This window comes from Orycteropus afer, unplaced genomic scaffold (genome assembly GCF_000298275.1).
Source record: "Orycteropus afer afer isolate SDZICR_OR568_19922 unplaced genomic scaffold, OryAfe1.0 scaffold00087, whole genome shotgun sequence".
Taxonomy (NCBI): domain Eukaryota; kingdom Metazoa; phylum Chordata; class Mammalia; order Tubulidentata; family Orycteropodidae; genus Orycteropus; species Orycteropus afer.
The window spans coordinates 5,477,801-5,490,173 of record NW_006921674.1 but is presented as its reverse complement, the minus strand read 5'-3'; positions in this window follow the sequence as shown (position 1 = coordinate 5,490,173).

Below are 12,373 nucleotides of genomic sequence, written 5' to 3'. Positions count from 1 at the left end.
TAAACTCTATATAAAAACTAACTCAAGACAGATTAAATACCTAAATGTGAAACCTGAAACTGTAAAAATAATCAAAGGAAAAGTAGGGGCAAACTTTAGTCATTCTTGTTGTTAGGTGCCATCAAATCAGCGCTGACTCATAGTGACTCTCTGTACAACAGAACGAAACACTGCCCAGTTGGGCACCATCCTTACAATCCTTGCTATACCTGAGCCCATTGTTGCAACCACTGTGTCAATCCATCCCATTGAGGGTCTTCCCCTTTTTCACTGACCTTCCACCTTACCAAGCATGATATCCTTCTCCAGGGAATGGCCCCTCTGACAACATGACCAAAGTAGGTGAGACGAAGTCTAGCCATTCTTGCTTCCAAAGAGCACTTCTAGGACAGATTTGCTCATTCTTCTGAAAGTAAGTGGTACTGTCAGTATTCTTCGACAACATCACAAATCAAAAATATCAACTCTAATTCTATCTTCCTTATTCATTGTTCAGCTTTCACATGCATATGAGGCAGTTGAAAATGCCATGGTTTGAGATAACTGCAGGACAGATTTGGTCATTCTGGCAGTCCATGGTATTCTCAGTATTCTTTGCCAACACCACAATTCATAGGCATCAACTCTTCTTCAGCCTTCCTTATTCATTATGGAACTTTCACATGCATATAAACCCCCCCCCCAAAAAAAAAAAAAAACCCAAACTCACTGCTGTCGAGTTGGATGTGATTCATACCGACCCCTCCTTGGGTTTCTGAGGTGGTATCACTATGGAAGTAGATTGCCAATCTTCCTTCTGAGGAGTGGCTGCTGAATTTGAACCACCAGCCTTCTGGTTAGCAGTCAAATACCTTAGGTACTTCATATAAGGCAATTGAAAAGGTCATGGGTTGGGTCAGGCACATCTTAGACTTCAAAGTGATGTCTTTGCTTCTTTTTATTTATTTCTTTATTTTTATTGTGATTTGGGTGAAGATTTACAGAGCAAATTCTCTTTCTATACAGCAGTTCACATATACTTTGTCTCATGTCATTGACCACAGTTTACCACAATGCAACAGCTCCCCTCCCACTTCCTCCCCATAGTTACCACTTCCCAGTGTCTATCCCTCCATAGTCTCCTGTCCCCTGAGCTGTCTCCCTGTGCATAAGCAGCCCTTCCTTCTCCCATGATTGTTCTCTCCACGGTGTGTGTCTACTTGAGGTAAATGTTTAACTCACATGCCTGTACTTTGTTTGGCTGAGCTTCTTAACACTTTAAAGAGGTCTTTTGCAGCAGATTTTCCCAGTGCAATATGATGTCTGATTTTCTGACTGCTGAGTGTTTACTGTGCATCCAAGTAAACTGAAATTCCTGACAACTTCAATCTTTTGTGTTTATCGAGATACTGCTTATTGGTCCAGTTGTGAGGGTTTTTGTTTTCTTTATGTTGAGATGTAATCCATACTGAAGACTGTAGTCTTTAATCTTTGTCAGTAAGTGCTTCAAGTCATTTTCACTTTCAGCAAGCAAGGTTATGTCGTCTGCTTATCGTAGGCTGTTAATGGTTCTTTCCCTAATCCTCATGGTGTGTTCTTCATATAGTCCAGCTTCTCAGATTATATTTTGCTCAGCATACAGATTGAATAAATATTGTGAAAGGAAACAACCCTGACATACGCCTTTCCTGATTTTAAACTGTGTACTATCTCCCTGTTCTGTTTGAATGACAGCTTCTTGATCTCTGTACTGTTTCCTCATGAGAACAATGAAGTGTTCTGGAATTGCCGTTCTTTACAATGTTATCCATAATTTGTTATGATCCTATCTTGGTACTCTAATGCTGCTATAATAAAAATACCTCAAGTGAATGGCTTTAACAAACAGGGACTTAATCTCTTACTGTTTAGGAGGCTAGAAGTCTGAGTTCAAAGTGCCAGCTCTAGGGGCTGGGTGAAGGCCTCTGGACATTAGGCTTCAGTTCTATCTCCTCTTCTAGGCCCATTAGATCTGGAAGCTTTTTCTGACTCATGTAGCTGCTGGCTGCTGAGGCTGACAAACCCAAGATTGACAAGTAAAATTGCGTAGTCCTAAGATTAGCAGGGGAGCTCTGTTAGCATAGTGCCTAAGGTATTTGACTGCTATCCAGAAGGCTGGAGGTTCAAACCCATCAGCCACTCCTCAGAAGGAAGGTTGGGCAATCTACTTCTGTAGTGATACTGCCTTGGAAAGCCAAGGAGGCGTCGCTATGAGTCGCGTGTGACTTGATGGCACATAACAACAACAGCAACAAGATTAGCAGACCATATGGCAGTCCACTGAGATAAAGACTTGGCCAGATGTGGGATTCAGATGTGCCAAAAACTAGAGACCTTTCTCACTGCTGTCCTTATATACTGGAAGCAGGTCACACCATGAATGCAGCTACTCAACTACTCACAGCAGGTCCACCATGGAGTTGATTACCAGTCTCATCATGGGAAATAACTGAATCCAACTCTAATCAACACAGATCCACACAATCGAATGCTTTTGCATAGTTAATAAAACACAGGTAGACATATTTCTAATATTATTTGCATTCAGTTAAGACCCATCTGACATCAGCAATGATATCCCTAGTTGCAGGTCCTCTTCTGAATCTAGCTTGTGTTTCTGGATGTTCCCTGTCAAATACTGCTTCAAGTGTTTTTGAATTATCTTCAGCAAGATTTTACTTATCAGTAATAACAACCAATAATCTGCGAGTGGGTACATAGGCAAAAAGGCAAGCTGAACAGGTATGGGTAGGTGAACAGTGCTACAGTCACAACTACATATAGCTTTAGCAAAGGATATTTATACATACATATTTGTATATGCTGTAAATATATTTACACATATAGCAGAGTAATAATCAAGAGGCAAAGATATGAAAACTTCTTAGCTTTCAGTAAACACCTTGAGGTGTAAACAACTGGGCTTATGGGTTTAGGACCACAGTCTTGGAAGACAGTGAATTCAATTGGCATAATATAGTTTGCAAAGACAGTTTTCTATATCCTGTCACGGTGAGTAGTGACCAGGCTCTTAAAAGCTAGTGAACAGGCATCTAAGTTGCAACTATTGGTCTCTTCTCATCCAAACAAAGAAGAGTGATGGATATCAAAGATTCATGGAAACAAATAGTCCAAAGGACTAATGGACCACATGACTTTCAGCCTCCTTGACCCTGAGACCAGAAGTAGATGGTGCCCAGCTACTGCTACCAACTGCTCTGAAAGTGATCAAAATAGAAGGTTCTGAAAGCGTGGGAGAAAAATGTGGACCAACACTCCAAATCATTAAAAAAAATAATAATAAAAAAAAATCCAGGCTTATTGGTTTGACAGAGAATGGTGAAACTCCAAGCCTTAGTCACCCTTCAAGCCTGGAACTGAACTCATCCCAGGGACTCAATTTTCGGCCAAGCAAAGAATAGGCCTATAAGGTGAACAACAATGGTAGAAGGGTATGTACTCCTTAGAACAACCAACCATACGAGATCAAAAGAGTAGCTTTTGCCTAGGGAAAAAGCTCAGAAGTAAGGAAAGGATAGGAAATATGGACAAATGGAAACGAGAAACACAAGGAGGAAGTGGGAAGAGCAAAGTTACATTGTAGGGATTGCAATCAATGTCACAAAGCAAAATGGGTATGAATTATTGAATGGAAGACCACTTTGTAAACTCTCACTCAAATCAAAATTAAAAAAAAATTACAATAATGATGATGATCACAACTGTGATGATACATTTCCTCAAGGTCTCATGCTCAGATTATACTCCCAACCAAACGAAACTCACTGCCACCAAGTTGATTCTGACTCATAGTAACCCTCATTGGGTTTCCAAGGTTATAAATATTTATGTAAGCAAGGTATCTCATCTTTCTTCTGTGGAGAGGCTGGTGGGTTTGAACCACCTATCTTTTGGTTAACAACCAAATGCCTTAACCACACCACCACCAGAGCTACGTTCAGAATATACCTTTATTAAGAAATTCAGACTGGCTTGTGTTATATAAAAATATAATATTCCTGTGAGGAATAATATTCCTTACAAAATATTATTCCTGTGAGGTTGCTAGAGAGAAAGCTTTTCCTTTCATGGGTAATGAAATCATCTCATAGAAATATTGAGCAAAATGCACAAGATCACACAAGTAGTACACCTTGTCAGTGTGAGTAAGAAGGTATATGGAATCAAATGTCCCCAGCATTCCTGGGGTCATTTCATCTACCTGACTTTTATGAAGTACAGCATGTTATTGAAAATAGACTTTCAGGTTCTGAGGGGTCTTAAAATGCAGATTTGATTAAAATTCTACTTTCATACTGTTTTCAACTGTTCTGGAGTTCTTCAATTAAAATTTTGTTTCCATCACTTTACCCTTTATATTGTTTCTATCCTTCAAATAGGGTATTAAAAACAAAACAAAACAAAACAAACTTCACTGCCATCAAGCCGATTAGACTTATAGTTACCCCTCCTTGGGTTTCTGAGGTGTTATCTCTACAGAAGAAGATCGTTCAATCTTCCTTCCGAGAAGATGGGTTTGAACTGCCAGCCTTCTGGTTAGCAGTTAAATGTCTTAGGGACTACACCACCAGAGTTCCCACATATATAATAAAACTATTAAAACAAGAATAGAAACCCATAATATTAATATTAATAATATTAATAATAATAAAATCCAAGTAATAGGGTAAGCCATCACTCATCTGTCAGTTTGTCACACTGTGGTGGCTAGTGTGTTGCTATAAGGCTGGAGGCTATGCCACCAGTATTTCAAATACCAGCAGGGTCACTCATGGACAGATTTCAACAGAGATTCCAGACTAAGATACACTCAGAAAAAGGAAGGGACCATCCACTTCTCAAAGAATTTGCCAATGCAAACCTTATGAGTAGCAGTGAAATACTGTCTTATACTGTTGTCAGATGTCACTGAGTCGGCTCTGACTTACCGCAACTCTGTGTACAACAGAACGAAACATAGCCTGGTCCTGTGAGGAATATATTAGGCAGTGTTCCACTTGCTTGCTGAAAGTAAAGATGACTTGAAGCACTTACTTATGAATATTAAAGATTACAGTCTATGGAATGGATTACACCTCACCATAAACAAAACAAAAATCTTCACAACTGGACTAATAAGCAGCATCATGATAAATGAAGAAAAGATTGAAATTGTCAAAGATTTCATATTACTTGGATCTACAATCAACACCAATTAAAGCGGAGGTCAAGAAATCAGCTGTTATATTGCACTGAGCAAATCTGTTGCAAAAGACCTCTTTAAAGTGCTAAAGAGCAAAGATGTCTGCTTGAAGACTAAGGAATGCCTAACTCAAACCATGGTATTTTCAGTTGCCTCATATGCAAGTGAGAGGTGGACAATGAATAAGGAAGACTGAAGAAGAGTTAATGCTTTTGAGTCGTGGTGTTGGTGAAGAATACTGAAAGTATGATGAACTGCCAGAAGAATGAACAAATTTGTTCTGGAAGAATTGCAGCTGGAATGCTCCTTGGAAGTGAGAATGACCAGATTTCATCTCACCTACACTTTGGTCATGTTGACAAGAGGGACGATTCCATGGAGAAGGATATCATGCTTGGTAAAGTGGAAGGTCAGAGAAAAAGAAGACCCTCAATGAGATGAATTGACACAGTGGCTGCAATGATGGGTTCAGTTATAGCAGGGACTGTGAGCCTGGCACAGGACTCGGCAGTGTTTTGTTCTGCCATACATACGGTTGCTATGAGTAGGAGCCAACTTGGTAGCACCTAACAACAACAATAGGGCAAGATGAATTGTTCTTCCTTCCTGCCTAATTTTTTACCTTCTTTCCTTGCTGAATAATTCAGTCCAAAAGCTATTATGTGGAGGCTGTTAAGACAGGTATTTTGGCTATAGTCTTTATGGCAACAAATTGCCAGAATACTCTTCTTTGGCACTTGTGGATGGCTTCAAACCTCCAACCTTTAGGCTGTTATTTTAGTGAAAACCATTTGTGCCACTCAGGGACCTTATATGTATAGTAAATCCTCAGTTACGAATTCCTACTTGCAAATTCACCTACTCCATAAAATTTATCTGAAAACCCTAAATCAAGGAGTGCTGGTGGCACTGTGGCTAAAGCATTTGGCTGCTAAAAAAAGGTCAACAATCTGAATCCACCAACTATTTTGTGGGAGAAAGATGAGGCAGTTTGCTTCTGTAAAGATTTATAGCTATGGAAACCCTATGGGGCAATTTACTCTGTCTTATAGGGTCACTATGAGTTGGAATTGACTCAAATGCAGTGAATTTTTTTTTTTTTTTTTTTTTTTACCCCTAACCCAATACTTGTAATGATTTGTAGACAAGTGCTGCAGAGGGGTGAAAAATTTGAATTGGCTGATGTACCTGATGTCAAACAAGGAGATACTGCCTTTTTGTTTCCACTCTCACAATGTAAACACATGTCCTTTTTGTGGTATATTTAGTGTTATATTTTTCACATTTTTGTACTTTCTGTCAGTGATTTCACTGTTTAAAATGACCCTCCAATGTAGTGCTGAAGTGGTGTCTAGTGTTCCTAAACTCAAGAGGCTGGGATCTCCCTTAGAAAACAGATGTGTTAGATTAGCTTTGTTCAGGCATGAGTTATAATGCTGTTGGAAATGAGTTCAATGTTAATGAATCAACAATATACTAAATATGATGTCTTTAAACACAATCACATAAATTAACATTACATATTGTTATGTTAATAAAAATGTTTTGACCAGAGTCTCACAGGGACCAGACTCTGTATTTCCCTGGAGAGCAATGGTTTAATATTTGCTAATTCAGTGTTCATGGTAAGTTTATAGAATATAACTACTGTGAATATTGAGAATCAACTATACATGTTCTGGGAGTGGTAGCACCTCAAAAACAAGGGACATGTTTGGCACCCAGATCTTGGTTTCTAGTTACAATTCTCAATTAAAAACAACCAGAGTTCCTTGGGAAAAAAGAAGACAGGTTTTACAATTGGGGCTGGGCAAGTAAACAATAATTGTAGACCATCTTATTGTACCAGAAACTAAGGAATTTCTCAAAGAGTGATGAAGACATGGCAAAAGGACACAGATGCCAGCTTAAAAGGACTGCTGTGGGCCATATATGAAATAATTTGAGGTTCACAATAAATACATACTCCGATAAATAGTATAAATGAATAAATAATTGGTGGGAAGAGAAAGCTTTTCCTCACTGATATGGCAGCAAATTGCCAGACCACTCTTCTTTGGCACTTGTGGATGACTTCAAACCTCCAACCTTTAGGCTATTATTTTAGTGAAAACCATTTGTGCCACTCAGAGACCTTATATGTATAGTAGATCCTCAGTTATGGATTCTCTACTTGCAAATTCTTGTAAAAAAGAATGCTGACTAATAAATGTAGAAGAATGAATTAGAAAGTTACCATTTGTCAAACATCAATGGATGCTATAGTCAGTAGGTAAACATTCAATGAAGAATGGGATATTTAACTAGTCTCTAACTATTTCCCCACAAAATAATTACTAAGTATAATAATAATAATAATAATAATAATAATAATAATAATAATAATGGCACAATTTTACAGTGGAAAAATCTGTCAAACTCGACCTTAGTCAAATGATCAACTTAACATGACTAGAAATGGAGAAACTCAAAACCACCTACCAATTGATTCAATGTAAAATGAACATAGCATACCTCTGTGACATTTCTGCCAAAAGTAATAAAAAAAAAAACCCTAAATCTAATCATAAAATGCCAGATAAATGAAAATTGAGGGACAGTTCATAGATTGGCTTGTAATCTTCAAAAGTAACAAGATCATGAAAGTCAAGGAATTTTATGGATTGAATGGCATTACCTAAAGAGAGATGTTGAAGTCTTAACCACTGTACCTGTGACTGTGACCTTGTTTGGGGAAATACAATTTTTTTTTTGCAGACAGTATCAATTAAATTAATAGTGTCATACTGGAGAAATATAGATCCTACTGACTTATGAGTGGTGTCTTATAGGAAGGGAGGCACACAAAGAGGGAAGAGAGTATCTGAGGATATATTCACATGCAACAAAGGAAAGAGGATGGTTAGTAGCCATCAGAAACTAGGAGAGAACAGTGGTGTCAATAGGGGGTTGAGGGATATGCAGACCACACCAGCTGACACTGTTGGAGTGCATAACACTAAATGACTTTCTATAATATTCTTGTGCAGTGTTTCAGTAGAAATTTATTATTTTTTAAATAAAACATCCCTGTAGTTGGTTATAACAATATTTTCATAAGCCCAGTTTACATGTATCAACATACCTACAAGAATAAACTCTATGTTAATTTACTTTCTGAACTGTTTAATATGCTCTGGTTAGAGCTGTCATTATTACCAAGTTACAATTATGCTTTAAATCACATGATTTTGTTTGCATGTGCTACAAGCATGCACTATTGCTTTTTCTTTCCTGCTGGAATTTTTATAGTTGTTGATTTTGTCAAATTTTCTGGTGTTTTAGCTACAACATTGTGGCCATGAGTATTTGTGAACCTATAGCAATATGTTTTTGAGAATAAAGTAATAATTAAAGGAAAAAGTTTCCACTCAGTTACTAATAATGTAATAATGTTGTAATTTAATGTAGAAAGATTTTACAAAACAATTTCGTTGTTAGTATTCATATAATCTAAGAAATGCTACATTTAAGCAATTTACAATGATATTTATCACATATTATTTTATTAATAAAACTGATTATAAATATTACTAAAGATTCTATAGGGTCTGGTATGGGAAGAGGTTCGTAGGAGAGATGACATCATGAATTACCACACTGACTGGCACCAATTCTAGTGACATCACACAGAGAAAGGCATAGAACAGTTTCTTCCTGAAAGCCTGAGAAGAAATTAACATGGCTGATACACTGCTTCTCAGAAGGAAGATTGGGCAATCTACTTCCATAGTGATTCTGCTTCAGACACCCAAGGAGGGGTCTCTATGAGTTGGATCTAACTCAATAGGAGTGAGTTTACTTTGAGTTTTGATGCACTGCTTTGGACTTCTAGCCTTCAAACTGTGGGAAAATAGATTTCTGTTCTTTAAAACAGCCCACTTTTATATTTTTGTTATGGTAGCTCTTTGATAAACTAAGTTATGAGGAACTGTTCAAGACTAAAGGAACCTAGGACTTCCAGCAAGATGGCAGAATAGGCAGACAAGTTACTCAGACCCTCTATAACTAAGAAAAGAGAAATCAATTCAAAAGAAAATAGAAAATAATTCTGGAACCTTGAGTTTCAAAGGGAAGGATAAATAAGTGGATTTCATAAACTGACAAGGCTGTAAACAGGTGAAGAACCAGAGACATCAATTTGTAAATGAGGACAACTACAAAGCAAAAAGAAGGAAAAATTGTGTAGCTACAGAATATCCAAATAGTGAAGCAGTCAAGATGATTTAAAGATAGAATGGATTGTTTTAAATTTGTAAAGAAAATAATAAATCACAGGATAACCTCAAAGAAAATAAATACTCCCATCAAAACAAAAAAGAAGAAAGGCACAAATATTCAGCAAATATGAAAACAATAGCAATGAAGGAAATGATTAAAAAAAATCATAACTAAAATGAATTTGGCCCAGGAAAAAATCAGTAACACCACAAAAAACCACAACAAAATGACAGCAATAAACTAATACTTGATGACACTTACACTAAATGTATTGGATTAAATGCACCAACCAAGAGACAGAAGGTTGAAGAAGAGATCAGTAAATATGACCCATCAATATGCTATCTACAAGAGACACACCTTAGACACAAAGAAAAGTAGACTAAAATCAAAGATCAGAAAATATATATATATATCAAGTAAATGCCAATTAAAAAGGAGCAGGAGTGGAAATATCAATTTCTGATAAAGTAGACCTTAAGACAAATACCAATTTTTGTTAACCAAGAGACAAGAAGGACATTATATAAAGATCAAAAGATCAATCAAATAAGAGGACACAACCATAATAAAAATCTATGTACTTAGAGAAAGCCTCAAAGTACATAAATCAAATTTTAACAGAATTGATAAAAGAAGCAGACAACTCCTCAAAAACACTAGGAGACTTTAATACACCACTTTCAATGAAGGATAGAACAAGTAGAAGGAAACTCAACAAAGACACAGAAGAACTAAACAATATAATAATCCAACTTGACCTTATAGATATTTATAGAACACTTAACCCAACAATAGCACAATATACATTCTTTTGCAGTGCACATGGAACATTCTCCAGAAGAGACCATATGTTAGGTTACAAAGTAAGCAACAGTAAATCTAAAAAAACATCAAAATACCTCAAAACATCTTCTTAGATGGCAATGCTATAATATTAGAAATAAATAATAAGAAGATCAAGAAAAAAGAGCAAATACATGGAAACTGAATAATAACCCCATTAAAAACTACTGGATAGTAGAAGAAATGCAAAATGAAATAGAAAAGATTTCTTGACTCAAATGAGAATGAACACACAACATACCAATATCTTTGGGACACAGTAAAAGCAGCAATCAGAAGTCAATTTATAGCAAGCAATAAATTCACACATCAAAAAAGAAGAAAGAGCCGAAATCAATACTTTAGCCCAATATCTTCAGTAACCAGAAAAAGAGCAGCAGAATAAGCGTAATGTCACCAGAAGAAAAGAAATGATAAACATTCAAGCAGAAATAAATGAAACAGAAAATAGAAAAAAATAGAATCAACAAGACTAGAAATTTGTTCTTGAAAAGATTAATCAAATCAAGAAACTACTGGCAAATTTAACAAAGGAAAGGAAGGAGAAGATACAAATAACACAAATAAGAAATGTAATGGGCAATATAACAACAGAACCAACAGAGATGAAAAGGTTGCTATCAGGATACTATGAAGAACTGTAGTCCAATAAATTTGAACAACCAAAATAAATGGACAAATATTTAAGCACACTATCTACTAAACTGATGGAGATTGAGGTAGAAAATTGAACAGACCAATAACTAAAGAAAAAAATGAAAAGATAATAAAAGAAAAACTACCAACAAAAAAGGTCCAGGCTAAGATGATTTCACTGGAGAATTCTACCAAATGTTCAAAGAGCTGACACCAATTGTACTCAAACTATTCATAGCATAGGAAATGGTGGAACACTCTAAAATTAATTTTATAAAGCAAGCATAACCCTGATACCAAAACAGGCAAAAAGTCCACTTAAGAGGAAAATTTCAGATCAATATCTCTCATGAATATAGACACAAAAATCTTCAACAAAAATCTAACACTATATCAAAAAAATAAATAAATAAAAATGCACCATAACCAAGTAGTATTCATACCAGGTATGGAAAGATGGTTCAACATTAGATAAGCAATCTACATAATCCATCACATAAATAGAAGAAAGGGGAAAAAAATGTTCGTATTAATTGATACAGAAAATGCATTTGATAAAATCTAACACCCATTTGGCAGGCCAGGTGAGTGAGCTGTGGGTGCAGAAGGCAAAGCAGGTGTTAAAGTGGCTGAGCGAAGACTGGGAAGTGAGCAGAGTGGTTTGGAACAACTAAGAGAGACAAACTTGTCTGTCAGTTTGTCATACTGTGGTGGCTTGTGTGTTACTCTGAGGCTGGAGGCTATGCCGCCGGTGTTTCAAATGCCAGCAGGGTTATCCACAGTGGATAGATTTCAGTGGATCTTCCAAACTAAGGCAGACTAGGAAGAAGGAAGAAACCATCCACTTCTCAAAGAATTGGACAGTGAAAACCTTATGAATAACAGTGAAACATTGTCTGATATATTATTGGAAAACTTAATGAATAGCTCTGAAACATAGTCTGAAATAGTGCCAGAATATGAGTCCCTAAGCTTGGAAGGCACTCAAAATGTGACTGGGGAAGAGCTGCCTCCTCAGAGTAGAGCTGACCATAATGATGAGGATAGAGTAAAGCTTTCAGAACTTCCATTTGCTGATGTGGCACATCTCAAGATGAGAAGAAACAGCTGCAAACATACATCCATTAAGAATTGTAACATGGAATGTATGAAGTATGAATCTAGGAAAATTGGAAGTTGTCAAAAATGAAATGGAATGCATAAAGGTCAATATCCCAGGTATTATTATTATTTTTTTTTTTGAGTGAGCTGAAATGGACTGGTTTTGGTGATTTTGATTCAGACAAATATATGAGCTACTATGCCAGGAAAGACAAGTTGAAGAGAAATGGCATGGCATTTATCTTGACAAATAATGTATCAATATCTATCCTGAAGTACAATGCTGTCAGTGATAGGATAATATCCATA